We start from the raw sequence: 22682 nt of genomic DNA on the forward strand, positions 1-22682 counted from the left end.
CAGGACACCCCACCACCGAAATGCCGTCGAGAAGCGTTGCCATTTCTTGGCAGCATTTTGGCGGTGATGCTTCTTCCTGCTGCTGCTTTTCGGCAGCAGCATTTCAGCGGCGGGGTGTTTGGCGCCTGCCACAGTCTTCTGGGAATAGCAATATGCTATTCCCACAAGAAAGGTTGGGAACCACTGGATTAGATATTAGGAAAAACTACAAGGATAGTTAAGCAGCAGGGGCACCATTTAGGGGGGGCTGGAGCCTCCCCTGAGTTTCATAACAGAGTTTACAAACAGAGGCAGGGTGATTAAGAAAGGGCTGGAAATTAAATTAATGATCTGGAAGTAAAAACTGAATGCAGGGGACTCAGAAGAAATACAGCCAAGCCCTCAGAGTCCAGGTTTAATTCAGAAAAGAGGAAGATGTGAGGGCGGTAGGTGAAAATGGGCCAAAACCCAGGGAAGAGCTAGCAGTGGTATAGAGAAGCTCCCACGCTATCTGTGGTACTTACGTGGCCCCATCACTGTAGTATCTGAGCACCTCACAATGTCTAACCTATTTCTCCTCACAGCTCCTCTGAAGTAGAGCAGCGCTGGTATTCCCAGTGTACAGATGGGAGCACTGAGGCACACGCAGACTAACAGCCAGATTTTCAAAGGTATCTAGACACCTAGTGGGATTTTCAAAAGTGCCTAGAAGGCTAACTGCATTGTAAAACCCACTAGATACCTAGCTGCATCTTTGGGTGCCTGAAAACGTTTAAAACTCTGTCCCTAAGGCACTGGCCTGACATCACACAGGAGGTCCAGGGGGAAGTAGAACCCAGGTCTCTGAGAGTTTGCTCCCTATCCACTGAAACAGCCTCTCCCTCTCTGCTGTATGCTGCAAAAAACAAACAAAAAACCCAACAGGACTCAGATAGGAACAAAACCAAAAGGCCAGTTCTCTAAGACTCCAGCAAATCGTCCCAAGCGATTGGGAAGGATGTCATGGTTGACAAGATGTAAAGCAGCACAGAGGTCAGATCACTTAACCCCAAGGGGTAGCAGGTTCTGCCCCAGGCTGGGCTGTATAGCAACGGCTGCTGTGAAATTTTATATTTTAACTGAAAACCATTTTGTTTTGTAATTTTTTGTTCTGAGTTTAAGAAAAAGAAGGAATGAGTGTCATACAAGTATCAAATGTGTTTATGCCTCAAATTCTTAGGGTTTCACCTGTATCCAGGCCAATTCCAGGACAAAGAACAAAAATTGCAGCCATAGAGTCCATAAAGTCAACGATTATTGTCATGATTTGTATTATTCATGATATTATAGTGTTGTGTCCCTAGCCTCTGTTTGCAGAAGCTGGGAATGGATGACAAAGGATGGATCAGTTGATGATTACCTGTACTGTTCATTCCCTCTAAAGCACTTGGCATGGGCCACTGTTGGAAGACAGGACACTGGGCTAGATGGACCATTGGTCTGACCCAGTATGCACTTTAACATTTTCAGCCTAACCAGTGTCATGACACAAGATGTAAGAACATGTTAGGATTAGATATATATATATATACACACACATACACGTATGTATAGTCAGCTAATTTCTAAGTTATTGTCTGCAAAATAAGTAGAGTTTTTAGTTGCTTTAGTAGCCTCTGGAATCACAGTTAAAGTTGCCCTCCCCTATCAAAATCTAAAATGGCACCTCTGTTAAACAGAGGCATAGGCTTGCAAAGGCTGTAAAATCTCCATCATTGGAGTTTTTAAAGAAAAGGTTAAAAAAATACCTGTCAGAGCTGGTCTAGGTTTACTTGTTCCTGCCTCAGCACAGGCAAATGGACTAAATGACCTTGCCAAGGTCCCGTCCAGCCCTGGGTTTCTTCTCTATAACTTTACTATACTTTGTCACCCCCCGTCTTTGTGCTCACTGATTCTATATTTTATTAGTTTCAGAGTAATAGCCACGTTAGTCTGTATTTGCAAAAAGAAAAGGAGTACTTGTGGCAAATTGGTTAGTCTCTAAGGTGCCACAAGTACTCCTTTTCTTTTCTTAATGTTTGCCTGTATTTTTCAGGTTTCATCCTTGTCTGAGCCGTGACTATACACACCATGTGAGAGTGTTGTACAATATTTCTTGTCCTTTGCCTAAATGAGATCTGACATATATACATAATAAGGATGTTAGTTTTCATGCAAGTCTGCACATATTAACACTAGCATGCTGCTCTCCTTCCCCTCCCCCAAACAGGACTATTCTTTCACGCATATACCACAAACCTCCCTTGGGGCCGGAAAAGCAACACTTCTCAGTACACCTTTCAGCCACAAGCAGGGAGACCAGCACCTTTCCACAGCCCCACTGCGCTTTCCTGGAAAAGGTCAGCGCCTCCCTCTCCCCTTTCCAGCACGGAGGCTGGGCTGTTCCTAGCCTCCTTCGCTCCCACAGTCACCCCCCACACGCACACCTAGGACCTACATGTTTTGGCTACACAAACTCTACAGTACAGCTGGGTGGGTCCCGGGCTGCTGTACCCACCACACAGGCTGGATGAGCGCTAACCCGAGGGACAGAGACAGTCTGCGGCCCGGCTTATTTCACATGTGCCTAGGGTGACCAGTCAGCAAATGTGAAAAATTTGGGTGGGGCGTAGTAGGAGACCATATAAGAAAAAGACCCAAAATCAGGACTGTCCCTATAAAATCAGGACATCTGCTCAGCCTACAGGTGCCTGAGAGCGCCAGGCACCTCTGGGGCCCAAGCGCTGCTACTGTTTATCCTGGGGCTGCGGGCTGCCTGCAGGGAGCAGGCCAAAGCCCGCCCTGGCGCAGGCTGCAGACAGAGCCTTTAGGGCCGGGCTGGGCACCTCCCCCAGCACAGCGCGGGCTCAGGCAGGGCCCGACGCCCACAGGGGACCGCCCGCCCCCGGGGCTCAGGCAGGCGTGCGGCGCGCAGCCCCCTCCCTCGCCGGGCGGGTCACAGGCGGCCGCGCTGGGCGGGAGGGCCCCTCGGGCGGCGGCGGCGGCGGCGGAGGTGGGTGCCGCGGCTCGGGACTCGGCCCACTGGGCCGGCGCAGGCCCTTGTTGCAGGTCTCCTAGCAACAGCCCGGCCAATGGGAGCAGCGCCGCGTCGGGGAGGGGGTGGGGCGATTAACCCTGCGGGGCCCGGGCTGCGGCGCGTAGCGGCGGCGGCTGGGCTCGCTCGGGAGTGGGCCCCCCCCCCGGCAGCAGCAGGTGGTGCCATGCGGGTGAGTGAGCCCGCTCCCGGCCGTGGCTGCTCGGGCGGAGACGCTGGGGCCGTTGCCTGGGGCCGTTGGGCTGCCTGTGGCTCCAGCGGGGCCGGCCAGGGGCTGCAGGCGGGGCGCGTTTGCCGACGCGGGGGACGCTCGCGCACACACCGGGGGAGTTGGCCAATGGGGGGGGGGGGGGGGGGGGAGATGCTCCTGCGCGCACAGGCTGGGCTGCTGGAACGATTTGTACGGGGGGGGGGTGCTGAGAGCGAGTGAGCCAGCCTGTGACTGCTGTACCTGATGGACACCCCTTCCAGCCCGGGGGTGCCTGTGGCGGGGCCCCTGGTTCCAGCCCTTGTGCCTCGCGGGGGGGGGGGGGCGCTCTTGCACACACCAGCCGGTTGCCGGGTTTGGTTGGATGTATCCCTGGAGATTTCAGCGCGTGACATAATCTTTAATTAAAGATTAATTCCCGGAGAGTCTAGTCCCCCTCCTGGAGGGGGACTCTCCGTGTGCAAATGGCTGAGCTGAGGGGATGCTTGTTCACTCACAGAGGGCGGGGGGGGGGATCTTGTATGCTCAGGAGGGGGGAGTTTTTCCAGGTAGCAGGGGGGGACCTCTCATGCACACATGGAGGGAGTTGGTAGGCAGTGGGAGGAGGTGTTTGTTTGCACACGTTGTGGGGGATGAGGAGTTTGGGGGGGGCGGCACCCAAGCATGCACATACTGGGGAGGGGAGTTTGGAGGTAGGGGGAGGTGCCTGTGCCCAAACTATGGGTGGTGTTTGTAGACCATGGGTAGGGGTGGAGAAGCTGAGAGGAAAACGTGTGTATACTTGGGGGGAGTTAGTAGGTGGTGGGCAGCTGGGGGGAGATTGCAGGTGGTGGGGGTTGGGGGGATGCGCCTGTGTACACAGGGGGGAGATTGCAGGTGGTGGCAGCTGAGGGATGCCTGTACATACACGGGAGGAGATTGCAGGTGGTGGCGGCTGAGGGATGCCTGCACATACACGGGAGGAGATTGCAGGTGGTGGCAGCTGAGGGATGCCTGTACATACACGGGGGGAGATTGCAGGTGGTGGCAGCTGAGGGATGCCTGTACATACACGGGGGGAGATTGCAGGTGGTGGCAGCTGAGGGATGCCTGCACATACACGGGGGGAGATTGCAGGTGGTGGCAGCTGAGGGATGCCTGCACATACACGGGAGGAGATTGCAGGTGGTGGCGGCTGAGGGATGCCTGCACATACACGGGAGGAGATTGCAGGTGGTGGCAGCTGAGGGATGCCTGCACATACACGGGAGGAGATTGCAGGTGGTGGCAGCTGAGGGATGCCTGCACATACACGGGAGGAGATTGCAGGTGGTGGCAGCTGAGGGATGCCTGCACATACACGGGAGGAGATTGCAGGTGGTGGCGGCTGAGGGATGCCTGCACATACACGGGAGGAGATTGCAGGTGGTGGCAGCTGAGGGATGCCTGCACATACACGGGAGGAGATTGCAGGTGGTGGCAGCTGAGGGATGCCTGCACATACACGGGAGGAGATTGCAGGTGGTGGCGGCTGAGGGATGCCTGCACATACACGGGAGGAGATTGCAGGTGGTGGCGGCTGAGGGATGCCTGCACATACACGGGGGGAGATTGCAGGTGGTGGTGGGGACGTGCATTCACACACGGAATTCGCAAGTGATGCGGGGGAGGCACTTGCACTCATGGGGAATTGCAGGTGGTAGGGGGAGTTGGTATGTGGTGGCAGCTTGTGGGGGATATGTGTGCACAGGGGGAGGGGAGTTTGCATACGGTGGGGATGTGTGCATATTGTGGGGGGGAGTTTGCAGGTGGAGGGGATGCGTGTACTCCTGGCGGTGGGGAATGCACATGTAGTGGACACGCACATGGGGAGAGTTTGCAGGCATTTGGGTGCACATGGTTTGTGTTGGGGAGGGCCCTGCAAATTGTCTGCAAACACAGTATTGTAATTGCTTTAGGGAATTAGGCTAATGTCTGTGTGGATGACTGAACAGCATAACCTCCTAGCAGTAGCACTGAAGGTGCCAGTGTAGCATCTGTTCTTGTCTCTTTTATTTTTTTAAGCTGAGGGGTGGCTAGGAGGGAGGCTGGTAAGTGGTGTGTGAATGTTATTTGTACTGTGGGTTTTCCTTGCTGTTCCAAGCTTTATAACTAAGTACTGTGTTCCCAACTTCTGTATGCCTCTCTGTCAGTCATGTTTGGAAGCAGGGTGGAGTGGTAAAGTTATATTCCATGGTGTCCAATTTCTCTGGGGCAACATTTTGTTGATGCTTTAGGACTCTAACTACACCAACTGTCAGTGACAATCTTGTAAATCCTGATGTGTACACCCTGTCAGATTCAGGGTGATCTGTAGGGAAGACGCTGTACTGGATTATCCAGTCTGTGTACAGTTTTCAGGTTGCTAGCTGGACCCCTGCTATCAGGCCCAATATACTGTTGATTTGTGTGAAGCTGAACGTAGCAGATGCTTCTAGGCTGGTGACGGTCTTACATCTGTTTTAAGCGTGCTGTGAATTTTCAAAATTATTCTGGGTTTTGCTGCTAAATTGGTTTAACACTTGAAATCAGGAGTTGTAGGAGGTAAGAGGCCATGGTGTTTATATTGCATTATCTTGACCCTTGCTTTGCTTTTAAAAAATAATCATTGTTGATCAGGATTTTCCTATCTTGTAGCAAGATACAAAGGAAATTGTTTAAGATCAAATTACAATGCAAGACCATTTTAATATTATCTATTTTTGTATATCTTTAGTCATACAGAGCACTTCACAGTTACCAGGCTAGCATGCAAATATAAGTAACTTTGTAGCATCCAGTATGTCCTTCTTGTAGGTATGATGGACACCTTGCTCAAGTTTCAGGGGAATGGTTTGGATATGAATAGAATGGGAGGTCCATGAAGTAGGATTTGACTTTATTAGATGACAGTTTCTTAGTAGTAAACCTGGAGGAAAAGTGGTTTTGAGACTTTAGGACTTGATTCCATTTGAAGCCATCATCAAATGAGAAGGAGTAGCATGGAAGCAGGATTTTTTTCCATGCTGGAGAGATGGAGAAACGGGGGAGCAAGAGACAGACCCCTCGTATTTGAAGTGAGTAGAACTTGAGCTGGAAAATAGAAAGACCTTGGTAGGTGGGAAAATATCTTATCTGCAAACAAAATTAAAAGGAAAAGCAAAAAAAAAAAGTTTTAAAAAGTTGAATTCAGAAAGAAGGCTCAGGGAGTGTTTGGGGACTAAATGGAAAAGTACCAATGCTAAAACCTTGGGGATTGTTAAAGTGAGGTATAGTGGAAGAAGAATGTTTTATGCTAGTCACATGTAGTAGGTGTTTTGAATACAGAGAAACAAGAAGAATTGGGTACCCAAGATCTCCACAAAATACTTATAGGCTGGATTTATAGATAGGCTGGATTTTTGTCATGGTCAAATTCAGCATTGAGGATGAGGTAAAAGAAGAGAAGATTGACTAAATATATCATATCAGATTCAATACCATAAAGCCCATTGTAAGCTATTAAAAATGCTAAAATGGTGAGCAAGGGCTGCCTAATAGGGCCAGAAAGAGATGCCTAATAGGGAGATGGTAATGCTCTCATAGTAGAGGGATGCTAATGTGGAGGTGAAATGGGTATGTTCAAGTCAGGACGGGGATTTGGGAGCTTGATGGACTATTTCCCCAGTGGCTGAATGAAAAGAAAAGATCAGTCATCTATAAAGGTAGAAGGCATGGTTGAATCTTGCAATAGTAGATGATGCTGTATGAAAAGAGTACTGAATGTACTTGGTGAAGGTGGATGTGGGGGTAACTTTGCAGCTCAGCATTTAATGTTGTTTTAACTTCCTGGTGTAAGGAGCTAGGAACGTGAAGGAGCAATTGTCTAACATTCAGGCATATGAGTAACTTTTACCAGATGTAAGTGTGTGTTTTTCTGTGTGATTGTAGGTGTATAGCTGGTCAACTTCAAATAAACATTTTACTTGTTAAATTGCAAGTCGTTTTAAAATGTAAATGAAATTGAGAAATGCAAAATAAGAACATAAGAATGAACCTACTGGATCAGACCAATGGTCCATCTAGTCCAGTATCTTGTCTTCTGGCCGTGGCCAGTGCTTCAGAGGGAATGAACAGAACATCGCAATTTATCGAGTGATCCATCCCTTGACATCTAGTTCCAACTTCTAGCAGTCAGAGGTTTAGTGATACCCAGAGTATGGGTTCCTGATCTTCTTGGCTAATAGCTACTGATGGCCTTATATGCCATGAATTGATCAGATTCTTTTTTTTGAACCGACTTACAGTTTTGGCCTTCACAGCTTCTCCTGGCAATGAGTTCCACAGGTTGACTGTGTGTTGTTTGAAGTACTTCCTTATGCTTATTTTAAAGCTGCTGCCTGTTAATTTCATTGGGTGACCCCTGGTTCTTGTATTATGTGAAGGGGTAAATAACACTTCTCTATTCACTTTATCCACATCATTCATGGTTTTATAGACCTCTCTCATATTCCCCTCCCATCGTCTTTCTTTCTGAGCTGAGCAGTCCCAGCCTTGTTAATCTCTTCTCATATGGGAGCTGTTCTAAACCCCCTAATCATTTCTGGTGCCCTTCTCTGTACTTTTTCCAATTCTAGTAGATCTTTTTTTGAGATGGGGTGACCAGAACTGCATGCAGTATTCAAGGTGTGGGCATACCATGGATTTATATAGTGGCATTTTGGTATGGGTACCCAAACTCCAAAGTGGGGCTGTCTCGCAAGACCATAATATACAGATGCATTGAGTGAATACTACAGTACTGCAGGCTGAAAAATTTGTGATTTGCTTTTTTCAAATTAACTTTGATGAGTTTGAATAGCTTAGACGACACATAAAACTCTGAATGTAGAAGAATGTTGGCAAAATATGACCCATGCATTTTTCTATGATTAATATAACTGACAGCACTAAACTAGGTTAAATAGTTACAAACTAGTGAACTAGGGTTTATGAATTTCTGGGGTTCATTTTTGACTATCCAATAGTAACTTTTTATTATAACTATAATGAAAATAGACAACTCTATTTTAAAAGTATTTATATCACTAATTGCAAATTAGATTATTAAAATCTGCAGTAAAATAATGATCAACTGTCAAATTTCAAGGGTGGGGACACTTGGATTTTCAAAAAATAAAGCAAGTTTCTTATGACATTTTTATAGATAGGCATAAAGTTGTAATTTAATTACTTCTGTGTGCCCTAAATTTCCATAGGCTGATATGTTTGTTTCATCTGGATAACAGCCATCTGTGGAGGGGATTACTAGGCAAATGTAAAAGCTTTAAGCAGCTTTACATCTCCTTTTGGAATTTAATCTTAGGGGAAGTAATAGTGTTGTATTTTAAGTAAATGTTACCATATATCTTTTTTGTTTGTTCTGTCTTATGAACAGCTTTCTGTGTATTTTCTGTGAGGCAGCTTACAAGTTGCAACATACCTGCATTCTGCAAAATGTAGTGACTAAAATATTTGGGGAGTATTTGTGATACTCAACTTCAACCAGCCAACAAGTATTTTCTTTTTGTAGAGTAGTTCTGACATCAGGAAAAATTAAAACTTTCTGAGAGGGAAGAGAACTAATTTTGGAGAGGAATTTTCTGGACAACTTTATATTTTATTTTACTTTTGTGAAACTGCCCATCTGGTGTTGAGCAGCCAGATGGTGTAATGTGATTACATTGCGGTACTATGAAAAACTATTATGTTCTGACACTAGTTTGCCTGAACTAGTTCTGAAAACTCAATTGAGTAGGAGTAGCAGTCTACATAAGTTCAAACTTTACATTCAAAATCTGTGTGCTTCAGACAACTAGCATTGTATGTTGTATATGGTGAGCCCTGTAATCTAGCTACTATATATAATTTTAAATTGTGCCACAAATTGAACTCCTAAAACTAATTTATGACTAGATCTGATTTGCATTTTAAATCATTATTGTATATAAGAACATAAGAATGGCCATATTGGGTCAGACTAATAGTTCAGTTAGCCCAGTATCCAGTCTTCCGATGGTGGCCAATGCCAGATGCTTCAGAGGAAATGAACAGAACAGGGCAATTTATCGAGTAATCCATCTGTTTTCCACACCCAGCTTCTGGCATTTAGAGGCTAGAGACACACAGAGTGTGGGATTGTGTCCCTGACCATCTTTGCTAATGGCCATTGATGCTCCATGAACTGATAATTCTTTTTTTGAACCCACTTACACTTTTGGCCTTCACAACATGCCCCGGCAATGAGTTCCACAGGTTGACTGAGTGTTGAGTGAAGAAGTACTTCTTTTTGTTTGTTTTAAACCTTCTGCCTATTAATTTCATTGGGTGATCTCTGGTTCTTGTGTTATGTAAAGGAGTAAATAACACTTCCTTATTCACTTTCTCTACACCGTTCATGATTTTATAGATCTCTCATATCGCCCCTTGGTTGTCTCTTTTCCAAGCTGAGAAGTCCCAGTCTTTGTAATCTCTCCTCATAAAGCTGTTCCATACCCTTAATCATTTTTGTTGCCTTCTCTACCTTTTTCAGTTCTAATAGATCTTTTTTGAGATTGGGCAACCAGAACTGCATGCAGTATTCAAGGTGTGGGCATACCAGGGATTTATATAGTGGCATTATGATATTTACTAATATCTTTTTATCTATCCCTTTTCTAATGGTTCCTAATATTTTGTTAGGAATGCATTAGCAAACAAACAAGAAATAGTTTTATGAATTGTTTGTCAAAGAAAAAGAAAAAATGGGCACATCTCCAATGTGTCTTTGACATTTTGGGGTTCAACCCAGACCAGTGAGAGGTTGTGTTACTGCCTGCCCTGTAACCCTGGGTGCCTTAAATGCTCTCCTGCTGTGGCTCACAGCCCAGACACCAACCGCCAGCAAACAGGTATGCAATTCCTTAAGCGTCTGTGTGCTGTGCAGCCCTGGTTCAGCACTCCAACCTCAGCAGCCTGCCTACAGCACAGCAGCCCCACCAGCTTTGGCTACTAGTTGCAGGATGACCACAACAGGCTTCCAAATTTCCCTCAAACTCTCTGTCCTAAATTGTCCAGCCTGCTCCTGGAACATTCAGAGAAGCTATAAGGTTCATTGCTCCTGTAAAGAGAGAAAAGCCCAGCTTGTTACTTTAACTGGTGCTAACAATCACGTCAATTCAAATATAGCACTAGGTTGGTTTAGATTAAAAGTAAAATAAGTTTGTTTAATCAAAAAGAGGTTTTAAATGAGTTCAAGTACAGGGGTAAAGACGAAAATGGTTATAAGCAGATAAAATTAAAAATAAATTTTCTAATGGCTCAGACATAACTTAACAAGCTACAGTCTCTGTTCAGGATTTCTTACCCATCTTTCTTCTTTCCAGCTATGGCTAACTTTCTCTCAGTCAGGACCTTCCACAGAAGTATGAGGTGCTGGTTTCCCTTGTTTTCGTAGGCGAAAGATAAATTAGGAGTTCTCTGCTCCTCGCCTTATAATCCAGCAAACCTTTGACAAGTATCTCTCTTAAAGTTCATTGACCTCTTGCTGTTCTTCCCTTCCTGTGGACTTCCCATCCCTCTGTTGATTTGTATGTAAATGGGGCTTCTATTGTTTTGATTCTGTAATGCTTACCTTACATTGGAGCCAGGTAGACATCCCTTCTCTCCTGTCTGGGGGAAATCCTGTTTCTCCTTGTGTTTGGTCACAGACTTCAAAGCAGGGGTGGGCAAACTTTCTGGCCCAAGGCCTACACTGGGGTTGCAAAACTGTATGGAGGGCCAGGTAGGGAAGGCTGTGCCTCCCCAAACAGCCTGGCCCCACCAGCATCCGACCCCTCCCACTTCCCACCCCCTGACTGCCCCCCTCAGAACCTCTACTCCATCCAACCACTCCTGCTCCCTGTCCCCTGACTGCCCCGACCCTATCCACAGCCCCGTCCCCTGACAGGCCCCCCGGGACTCCCATGCCTATCCAGTCCTCCCTGTCCCCTGACTGCCCCCCCTGAAACTCTGCCCCATCCAACCTCTCCTGCTCCTTGTCCCCTGACTGCCCCCCCCCAACCCTGTTCCCCTAACCAGCCCCCCCGGGACCCCACCCCCTATTCAACCACCCTTCCCCTGACTGCCCCGACCCCTATCCACACCCCTGCCAGGCTCCCTGGGACTCCCACGCCTATCCAAACCCCCCTATCCCCTGACTGCCCCCCGGAGCCCCCTGGCCCCCTTACCATGCTGCTCAGAGCAGCATGTCTGGCAGCCGTGCCGCCCGGCCAGAGCCAGACACGCTGCCGCGCTGCGCTGCAGGAGCGCACAGCCCCGCCACCCCGAGCACTGCCTGCGCGACAGCATGGCTGCAGGGGAGGGGCCAGGGGCTTGCCTCCACGGCCCGCAGCTCAAGGGCTGGGCAGGACGGTCCCGTGGGCCAGATGTGTTAGTTTCCCCACCTCTGCTTCAAAGCATAATATTAGTGAGTATTCATAATGCCTCATATGATGATATTCATAACCAGTGTGTCACAGGGTTTCATAAAAGACATGAAATCATAGACTATCAGGGTTGGTAGGGACCTCAGGAGGTCATCTAGTCCATCCCCCTGCTCAAAGCAGGACCTATCCCCAATTAAATCATCCCAGCCAGGGCTTTGTCAAGCCTGACCTTGAAAACCTCTAAGGAAGGAGATTCTGCCACCTCCCTAGGTAACCCAGTCCAGTGCTTCACCACCCTCTGAGTGAAAAAGTTTTTCCTAACATCCAACCTAAGTCTCCCCCACTCAATACACTTTTATAATACAGTAATATTGTACACAACAGTTGATTCAGTTGCTTATCATTTGAGGTTCAGACCCCAGCCAGAGCTCTTTCCCCACACACTAAGTTGATGGCTTTGTTTGCTTTTTATGTAAATGTGCCTTTATTTTCTCTGCCTGATGGCCAGGCTGGTCAGACACACACATACACATTCCATTGTCTAGTGGGGGCTGGGTTTATGCCTTGCTTACCAAACACATTTTAAGAACGTAAATCTAGCACACATCCATAACGCTTTGTGTACACAGCTCATATATATATCACGCAAGAATATTAATGATCAGGATCAGTCAGTTTTTAGTTTTTCAGCGATATTACATGCCACTTCTTGGGTATATATCATAGCAACAGTGTATTAGGTGTAGTGAGCGTGTCAGGTGTGACAAGAGTTGCTGACACAGAATAGTTAACCACCAGTGGACCTCTGAGTCACCATGCCGCTATTAAAGAGGTATTTCTATTTTGGAGAAACGTAATCCGAGTGCAGCAGAATATTCAGAAGGTGCTGAATCTGATTTTTTGAAGGGAAAATAAACTACGCAAGCAAATGCTCAGTGGGTAGAGAGGGTGATTGGGGTGGAAGAATAGGAGGGAATGGGGGGAAGGGTTTGGGAATCAGAGAGAGGATGGGGACCAGTGGGAGAGGAGGGGAGCAGTGGGACGCTGGAAAGGAGGACATGGGGGTGCATGACAGAGGCACTGGGGGAAAATAGGGGTGGGACACCTTTCAGCCACACATCCCCCACCATGTATGTGCCATGATCTAGGGACTCCCAGCCCACCTAAAGGGGTGTGACAATCTGTTCCTCCAGGAAGCCAGGTTCTGAGAGGGCTTGTCTTTTGTGGGGGTCTGAACCGCTATCCCCCTTGTGATATGAGATCTGGGGGGTCCCTTGCCCATTTATGGGGATGTGACCTTCCCTGCCTGCCTGTATAAGCCAGGTTATGGGGGCGTGCCTTGCCTTTCTGAGGTTGTCCATGATCTCTCTCCCTCCTCCCATGTGAACAAGGACCTGAGGAAGAGCCCCTCTGGGGGAGAGTTTAGAACAGGCATGCTCAGAGCATGCACAAAGAACACATTCCTGACACTGGCGTTCTATAACTACATTAGGAACAAGAGAAAGGCAACGGGAAGTATAGGTCCACTATTTAATGGGGAATGAGAGCTAATGATACAATATCAAGAAGGCTGAGGTGTTTAATATCTATTTTGCTTCAGTCTTCACTAAAAAGATTAATGGTGACCATATTCTCAACACAATTAATATTAACAACAAGGAGGAAAGAGCATATTCCAAAATAGGGAGAGGTTCTAGTGAATCACAAACTGAATATGAATTACTATGTTGCAGTTTTGAAAAAAGCTAATACCCTTCTGGGGTATATTAACAGGAGTGTCATGTGTAAGACGTGGGAGGTAATTGTCCCACTGTACTTGGCACTGGTGTGGATTCAGCTGGAGTACTGTGTCCAGTTCTGGGTGAAACACTTTAAGAAAGATGTGGACAAACTGGAGAGCAACAAAAATGATAAAAGGTGACCTCTGAGGAGAGGTTTAAAGAAGGCCGAGGAGGTACCTCGTAATAGTCTTCAGATGTGTTAAGGGCTATTATAAAGAGGACAGTGGTCAATTGTTCTCTATGTCCACTAATGTAAGACCAGAAGTAATCAGCTTAATCTGCATCAAGAGAGAGATTTAGATTCATTATAAGGAAAAACATTCTAACTACAAGGAGAGCTAAATACGGGAATAGGCTTCTAAGGGAGGTTGTGGAATCCCCATCTGTAGATGTGTGTAGTTTGGATATGGGCTAGTGTAATTGTGCCCCCAGTAATATGTACATTCCCAGCAAAACACCTAATACACAGTATACCCAATTGTCCACCCCTTGCATAGGCCATTGATCCTGCTCCTCCATAGTCACAGGAGAGGGGCACAGCCAAACATCTTCTGTTGATTTACACTATTTTACACACCCCTCCATTGATTCCCAGTTAGCTCCTCCCCTTCTCATTATTTCCATAGGGCTTGTGGGGACCACCTTAGTTGCCATTCCATTTCCAGGTACCATGGTAGCTATTACACAGGTGCTGGCCTCCTAGTTGAGCATTTTGCATTCCCATACACATCTCCCCCTCAAGGTCAGCCTTTTGAAACCATCCCCCACCCACATCATGAGATTTTCTGTTCATTAAAACACAACAATGCTAACAACAAGACAAACACCACAAAACATAGATCCCTGGTATTCTGAGTTATTCTTCCACTGGCGCCAGCTTGCTTGTAGAGTGTCTGAAAAACAAAAGAAATAATTTCCACCTCCCTGGTGGGGACAGACTATTGCTTAATAATAATACCACTTTCTTTTACAAATTTCCTTGCTAATTGCAGAAAAAAAAGAATTACCTTCAGGCTGTCCTTATTTTGTTCTATAGTCAGGCTAGTGAATTACCCCACTCACTGGTCATTTATGAAATTCATGAGGTGGTGTACCTCAGTTTCCCCTCTTGTACAACAGACCATGTTTGCAATAGTTTCTCTGCTGTACCAAGCTTTAAGTTTATTCTCAGGTAATAGCTGAGACACAGCTTCAGATTTTAGCACTATACACACACACACACACACACACACACACAAAATTCTCTTTTTCCTAACATCCCTTGCACTGTGATTACTCTTTTACACAACTGTACCCCGATTACACTTCCATCTTGTACAACTAGACACAACCAGGGGCAGCCAAGTTAAGTTCCATAAGAAACCCCTTACATCCTTTAGTGATTTTGATTACATTACCCAATAGTCAAATAATTTTGATCAGATTCTCTCTCTGCCTGCAGCAGTCCCTTATAGACCATTTCTATGGGAAAAGGGCCCATTTTCCCTCAGAATAGCTGTAAAGGCTTCTGGGGACAGAAGCATAGTGGTGGTGGTAGCCACTCTACCTGACCCCCTTGGATAATTTATTTACCAAGCTTCCATCCAATGTGACTGCACAGAGTTGAACATCCAGTTACATTTATATAACTGGGTTTTATCATTAAGCAAAAACTTCCTTCTTGACATCTCACATAAGTATCCAAAGTACCCTCCATTAAAACTTCAGAAAACAAAAGAGTGTGGAAAGGCAGGTTGCGCTTTGAAACTTTTTTTTTTCTTCTCCTTCTTTCTCTCCACTCCCCCAGGACCAAGTCCCAGCTCCAGTCTCTAAAGATAGTCTGTTAACTCTGCTTTTGACTTTAAACCCTGTTGTGCCAAATCATCTTTCACTACCCCTAACTAATTTACAACCCTTCAGCAGCCCTTGCTGAAGCAGCACCAAACTTCAAAGATTACTGGCAGCTTCCCATAATGCTGCCCTTACTTCAAACCTCTCTCAAGCAGACTGAAGTGCCTCCTTTCCCTGGAAGGCATTCAGTCCCCATGAGCAGGGACCTTCTTCCACTACCCATATACCAAGGAGGGTGGGCTCCTCAGCCACCCCCCATCCCTCTGGGTCCCCTAACACTTCCTTCATTTCCTTTTTAATCTTATCCCAGGTTGACCCCTGCACCTGGTATGGACCCTGGTTCTTCCTTATCCATTTATCCAAAAATCCTTTACCCTGGCTTGCCAGAACTTGCAACTACCATCACGAGAGTTTGCGATACCCCCTCCAAGCAGCTGCGCGGACTGTTGTGGAGGGGGACTTACAGGCTGCCACTCTCCTATCCAATGTGATGCATCTGAGTCACGGCACCAAGATGTTAGGGGGCTTATTCCTGCACCCACTTACTTCCCTCGTCCTTCTCGCATGAACAGAGAGCAACAATATCTGAAGTCCAAAGGTGCAAACAATTTGATGTTTATTGGGGGTGAACTTCCAGTAAGCATGATTCCAGTTTCCTTCCTTAGTGTCCCCCTTCCCAGCTCTGACACCATAGAGCCTTACACCTGTGTCCCTGTTCCCATTTCCCCCTTTAGCAAAACATGATTCCAATTTCCCCATCTCCATTCCCCCCACCAAGCCTCTCACTTCCTGATTGACTGCAGACCATATAGTAGAACTTGAGTTCTGCTTAGCTATACCTTAACCAATCATTTCCCTGAAATTTAACTAACCAATCCTAACATATTGTAACATGATTATTTAACCAATTATATCCCACCGCCTTAATTAGTTTACACCCAGCAAAATAATTATGCAGCAGACAGGAACAATCACAGAACCAGACAGAGATTATGCAGACAAACAATAGCAAAGTGGGAACTATAATGACAAAACCATACAGAAGTGAGGATTTGTGGTTTGAGCATTGGCCTGCTAAACCCAGGGTTGTAAGTTCAATCCTTGAGGGGGCCATTTAGGGATCTGGGGAAAAAATTGGGGATTGATCCTGCTTTGAGCAGGGGGTTGGACTAGATGACCTCCTGAGGTCCCTTCCAACTCTGATATTCTATGATTCTATGATTTCACATCCCAGCTATTGATAAGTGAGTTCTTGCCAGACAGGATGCTATCAAACGAAGTTTCCTTTTACATTTTCTAGGCACTTCCCTTTCTCTGGAGGTGATAGGAATACAGTCCTGTCCTGATAATGCCTAACAGCCCAATAGCACCTTCTTTCAGTGTGACTAGGTTGGAATGTGAGGCTGTGACCGTTCGCTTCCCAGCTTATGGCTGCCTCTGCTGCTTAGCCAAAGGCCTTAGCCTAAGAACAGGGCCTCAGACTGTGACAGTAAGAGAAGGACCTTACACCTGCAGACAGTGATTTTGATTCTTTCTTTTATACCTCTATAACTAGCCAAGTGATAAGAATACACCTAAATTCTTAGAGTACAGGCCTTTACCGACAGGCCTGAATATCTATATCCTAACACCATCATTTGAGGTTTTTAAGAACCGGTTAGACAAACTCCTATAACGGATGGTCTAAGTGTTCTTGGTCCTTCCTCAATGCTTGAGGCTGGACTAGATGACTTTGAGGGTCCCTTCAGGCCGTACATTTCTATGATCCTATGAATATGAGGAGTAGCAGAAGATGTTGGGCTTTTATGGGTGGTGGGTGTCTGTTAGCCCTGAATTCTCCCCTTGTGTGTGTGTGTGTGTGCGTGCGTGCGTGTGCATATGGGGGTCTAGGGGAGCCCCTCTCTTTGTTCATTATAAGTTCTGGGGTCTGGGGACCCTCCCCCTCTTTGCGTGCAATCTTCTTTCCTCTCCATGTGACTGGGATGGAGGGACTGACGGTAACACAGATTTAAGCCTCTGTAATCTAGAAAATAGTTAAGATACACAGTGTGGTGGGTGGTGGCCAGTGTGTGTGGGGTTTAATCTTCTGTAACCTTTATGTTGAAATGTTTCCAATTAATATTAGGTTGTTAAAATAAGGGTGCAATAAAACCCAACTGAGTTTTCATGTTGGAGCCTCTAGGTTGGTTACAGAAAATGTATTTAGTAGAGGACTACACTTTGAATGATACAACCAAACTTTATCAAAAAGAAAAATTAGTTAAGCAAACAGTCATGCAATTACTATTTACACAACACTACAGTTATACTTACACTGTAACATCTTTGAATGTATCAATGAATGATCAGTCCACAAGAGCAAAGTACAGTTTTATAATCCTGGAACCTAATGGTATCCTTTGGAGGTTAATTGGAGTTCTCCAATTTAGCAAAACTACTCCTTTTATAATCCATTATTATACTAATTAACATTAAATTGCTTTTTACCATAATTATATTTCTGCCACCTCATTATTATTTCTTTACATTACACATTATTTAAATTAACATCTGAACCAATATGCTTCCCATACTGTCAATTTAGATTGCATTTTATTAAAACATTCTCAGTTCTTCTTGCTCAGACCAGTTATAACTAAAACATAATGGCAGCATAACCCTGGGTCATGTCCTTGATAACTTTTACTTTCCTGTAACACTCTGTCTTTAACTTATCTCTAACTTTCTCACACTAATATCAATTTTCCATACTCCTGTCCTAAATTCTACTTATTTCTTTACCTAAACTATTCTATAGGCCAGTGGTTCTCAACCAGGGGTATGTGGACCAGGAGGAGGTACGTCAACTCAGCTAGATATTTGCCTAGTTTTGCCACAGGCTACATAAAAAGCACTAGCAAAGTTAGTACAAACTAAAATTTCATACAGACAATGACTTGTTTATATAGCTCTATATAATGTACACTGAAACATAAGTACAGTATTTATATTCCAAATGATTTATGTTATAATTATACAGTAAAAATGAGAAAGTAAGCAATTTTTCAGTAATAATGTGCTGTGACACATTTGTATTTTTATGTCTGATTTTGTAAGCAAGTACTTTTTAAGCGAGGTGAGACTTGGGGTATGCAAGGCAAATCAGACTCCTGAAAGGGTACAGTAGTCTGGAAAGGTTGAGAGCCACTGCTACAGGCTACAAGAGGAGGGGCCTGGTTTGGAGGAGGCGTAGACTGGGTGGAACTGGGGCATTGCTGGGGAAGCCCAGCTGAAACAGGGATAGAAGTCTTAGCTGGTGGTGCGTAGTGGGAATGAGGGGCCCAGCTCTGTTTGCAGATCAGGCTACATAACCAAGGTAGCATGCTCCCCTGCAGTAAGCTGCTGCCTGTGATATGTATATGCAGCAGCATAGGGCAGGAGACAACAAGGAGCAATTTCTTGCATGCTAATGGCTTCTGCATTGCCAGCTAATGGCTCAGCAGGATGGGGAGCTGATAATGTCTGCGGGAGGTGGGATATATGTTGCAGGGAATGGTAGCGTGGGGGCAGAGAAGGTAAGAGACACCAGTCTTCTCTTATATGCTTAAAGTTTCTGTAACAAACATGTAATAAAACTGCCACGGTTTTGGAATGTAGATTATCCATGAGATTTCTCTTACTGGCCTGTTGGCAACTACACTTGCAAATATTTCAAAGCACAATTATCCTGCATTCTACTATAACAACGTGTACAGGACGGGAAAGGAGCTCTGAGGAATTACATAGCAACCATGTGGCCTAATGGAAAGAGCACTGAACTGGAACTATTCCTAACTCTGCCACTGGCTAGCTGGGTAGCCTTGGCCAAGTCACTTCTCTTCTATCCCTCCGTTTTCCATCTGTAAAATAGGGATAATGATGTAAAGTTATTTTAGACTTGCTGATGAAAAGCACTATATAAAAACTAGGTCATTCGTTATTATCTAGCCACAGTGGCATATCAACTGCTAACCTAGCTCATTCCACAGCTAAGCCACCTCGACCAAGAATGTTTATCTGTGGTTCTTATATTTAATCCTGGGAATATTGTGAACTGCATTGTCCTAGAAGAACATAACCGCCCTGGAGGGTCATAGATGGAGATATGGTTGCTGGGTCTCAGTCTGTTGATGGCTTTGAAGATCAAGAGCAAGGTCACTGGCATTGAGAATCAATGAAAGGATGTGAGCACACGAATAGTGTGCTTGTGGCATCTCCTCCTGTGCATAGGTGGACTGACACACTCTGCTCTTTTGCATTTAGCCCCATATCCAGTAAAAAGAGGAACCTGTACAATGAAGATAATTCTAGTGGCAAAACACTGGCCATTTTCAGAGATGGTTGCTTTTTGGAGACTTAGTAAGGTCTCCTGATGGTGCACAACAATTTAGGATGCCTTTTGCTGGTGGTTGAGCAATTTTAGGACCTTGAGGTTAGATTGCCTTTTAGTGGGTCTTCAGGTTGCTGTTTTTAAGTCTGGTTTATGATATGCTTCTGGTGGGTTTTCCAAGATACAAGGATCTGACTTCTGTTTCAGCTTAGGGAGAAAACAATTGGATTTTCAGGACTTCAGTTTACCACTCTTTTCCATTCCCACGTCTTCCTCCTGGCACCCCCCTCCATTCTGAAATCGAGGAATAGGAACTCTTGAAAGTGGCTTGCTCCTGATCCAACTGGGTTAGATTTCCTGGGTCTTCCTATCAACGTCACTGTAAGCAATAGTAAGAGAACGACTTGAATGCACTGTGTGGCAGAAGCTGAGTGCCTTTGACCTCCCCCCCAAAAACACCATTAGCCTATTAATGCACACTGCGACATCATGTAATAGTGTTAATTATGACTTCTTTACTTCATATTTTATTTTTAAGAAAACATAAAATTGTGTGTGATGGTATGGGATTCATCATTCCACTGCAATGTAATTTTTCTCCTAGAAATTCAGTTATAGTTACAAACTGTTGCTGAAAGGGAATATTGGCACTTGGCAGGGAGGAGGCATATTAAAACTTTCTTCCCTCTCCCAAGCTGCCTTTGCAGCTGAAGTCTCTGTATTCTTACATATAACTTTAAAAATAGGGGAAAAGGTTTAAAAAAAAATAGGATTTTTGTTGTTGTTTATTGATGAAATCCTAGCTGTGAACCATTGGGGGTTGATGCACTGATATTACATCAATAAAGCACAGTTGGCCAATCATCGATCATTGCTACACTCAATATTAATTATCCAAGGTAAATCTCTTGTGCAGGCTGACTTTTGGACTATTCAGGACTTCTGTGAGTGTGTGTGTCAAGGTTCCTCCCCCACTCTGAACTCTAGGGTACAGATGTGGGGACCTGCATGAAAAACCTCCTAAGCTTATCTTTACCAGCTTAGGTCAAAACTTCCCCAAGGTACAAAATATTACCCCTTGGACAGGCCGCTACCACCACCAAACTAATACTGGTTACTGGGGAAGAGCTGTTTGGACGCGTCCTTCCCCCCAAAATACTTCCCAAAACCTTGCACCCCACTTCCTGGACAAGGTTTGGTAAAAAGCCTCACCAATTTGCCTAGGTGACTACAGACCCAGACCCTTGGATCTTAAGAACAATGAACAATCCTCCCAACACTTGCACCCCCCCTTTCCTGGGAAATGTTGGATAAAAAGCCTCACCAATTTGCATAGGTGACCACAAACCCAAACCCTTGGATCTGAGAACAATGAAAAAGCATTCAGTGTTTTACAAGAAGACTTTTAATAAAAAATAGAAGTAAATAGAAATAAAGAAATCCCCCCTGTAAAATCAGGATGGTATATATCTTACAGGGTAATTAGATTCAAAAACATAGAGAACCCCTCTAGGCAAAACCTTAAGTTACAAAAAAGATACACAGACAGAAATAGTTATTCTATTCAGCACAATTCTTTTCTCAGCCATTTAAAGAAATCATAATCTAACACATACCTAGCTAGATTACTTACTAAAAGTTCTAAGACTCCATTCCTGTTCTGTCCCCGGCCAAGACGACTACAGACAGACCCCCAAACCCTTTGTTCCTCTCCCTCCTCCCAGCTTTTGAAAGTATCTTGTCTCCTCATTGGTCATTTTGGTCAGGTGCCAGCGAGGTTACCTTTAGCTTCTTAACCCTTTACAGGTGAGAGGAGCTTTCCCCTGGCCAGGAGGGATTTCAAAGGGTTTTACCCTTCCCTTTATATTTATGACACGCCCCCCAAATCTCAGCTAGGGTGAAACACTGGCTGGGATTTCTTCCTGGAGCTCTAGGAAAACAGAGTTAATAAGACACATGCATCTCTAAATATACTACCAAGTACATAAAGACTAACAATATTTTCCACATCTCAAGGACGATTTTAACCAGTTGATTCTGGGAAACTTTCACGGGAGAGTGCATCAGCCACTTTGTTAGAAGCTCCTGAGATGTGTTGGATGTCGAAATCAAAATCTTGGAGAGCTAAACTCCACCGAAGAAGTTTTCTGTTAGTTTCTTTGACGGTGTGAAGCCACTTTAGTGCAGCATGGTCGGTTTGCAGGTGGAAACGCCGTCCCCAAACATATGGGCGTAGCTTTTCCAGAGCGTAGACAATGGCATAACATTCTTTTTCAGTGACTGACCAGTTGCTTTCCCTCTCAGACAGTTTTTTGCTGAGAAACACTACAGGGTGGAATTCTTGATCAGGTCCTTTCTGCATTAAAACTGCTCCCACACCACGCTCGGATGCATCTGTGGTTACTAGGAACGGTTTGTCAAAGTCTGGGGCCCTTAGTACAGGGTCAGACATGAGTGTCGCTTTAAGCTTGTTAAAGGCCTTCTGACACTTTCCGGTCCACTGAACAGCATTTGGCTGTTTCTTTTTGGTTAGGTCTGTCAGTGGGGCAGCGATTTGGCTGTAGTGCGGTACAAATCGTCTGTAATAACCGGCCAAGCCTAAGAAGGATTGAACCTGTTTCTTTGACTTTGGGACAGGCCACTTTTGGATAGCATCCACTTTGGCCTGTAGGGGGCTGATAGTTCCTTGACCCACCTGGTGTCCAAGGTAAGTCACTCGGTTTAGGCCTATTTGACACTTCTTAGCCTTAACAGTTAGTCCTGCCTCCCTTATGCGCTCAAGGACTTTTTGTAGATGTTCCAGGTGGTCTGCCCAGGAATCCGAAAATATGGCCACATCGTCAAGGTAGGCGACTGCATATTCTCCTAATCCCGCTAGGAGACCATCTACAAGTCTTTGGAAAGTGGCGGGTGCATTTCGCAGCCCGAAAGGGAGTACATTAAATTCATACAGCCCGAGATGTGTGATGAAGGCTGACCTTTCCTTGGCAGATTCATCTAGCGGTACCTGCCAGTACCCCTTGGTTAAGTCCAAGGTAGAGAT

The 22682-nt window shown here is 45.4% G+C and overlaps 1 protein-coding gene across 4 annotated transcripts in view; it reads left to right on the forward strand.

The window, feature by feature from the left end:
• Positions 1-2987: 2987 nt before the first annotated feature.
• SSX2IP (SSX family member 2 interacting protein) overlaps positions 2988-22682 on the forward strand; it is a 47399-nt gene continuing 27704 nt past the window's right edge. For 3 of the 4 annotated variants that reach the window (XM_073357213.2, XM_073357214.2, XM_073357212.2), the window contains exon 1: positions 3119-3224. The gene's annotated coding sequence lies outside the window, so the exon portion shown is untranslated. Of the gene's footprint in view, positions 3011-3118; positions 3225-22682 lie in introns of those variants that run through there. The other variant, XM_078854099.1, reaches the window with a different exon arrangement.

Source organism: Lepidochelys kempii, chromosome 8, assembly GCF_965140285.1.
Source record: "Lepidochelys kempii isolate rLepKem1 chromosome 8, rLepKem1.hap1, whole genome shotgun sequence".
Classification (NCBI taxonomy): Eukaryota; Metazoa; Chordata; order Testudines; family Cheloniidae; genus Lepidochelys; species Lepidochelys kempii.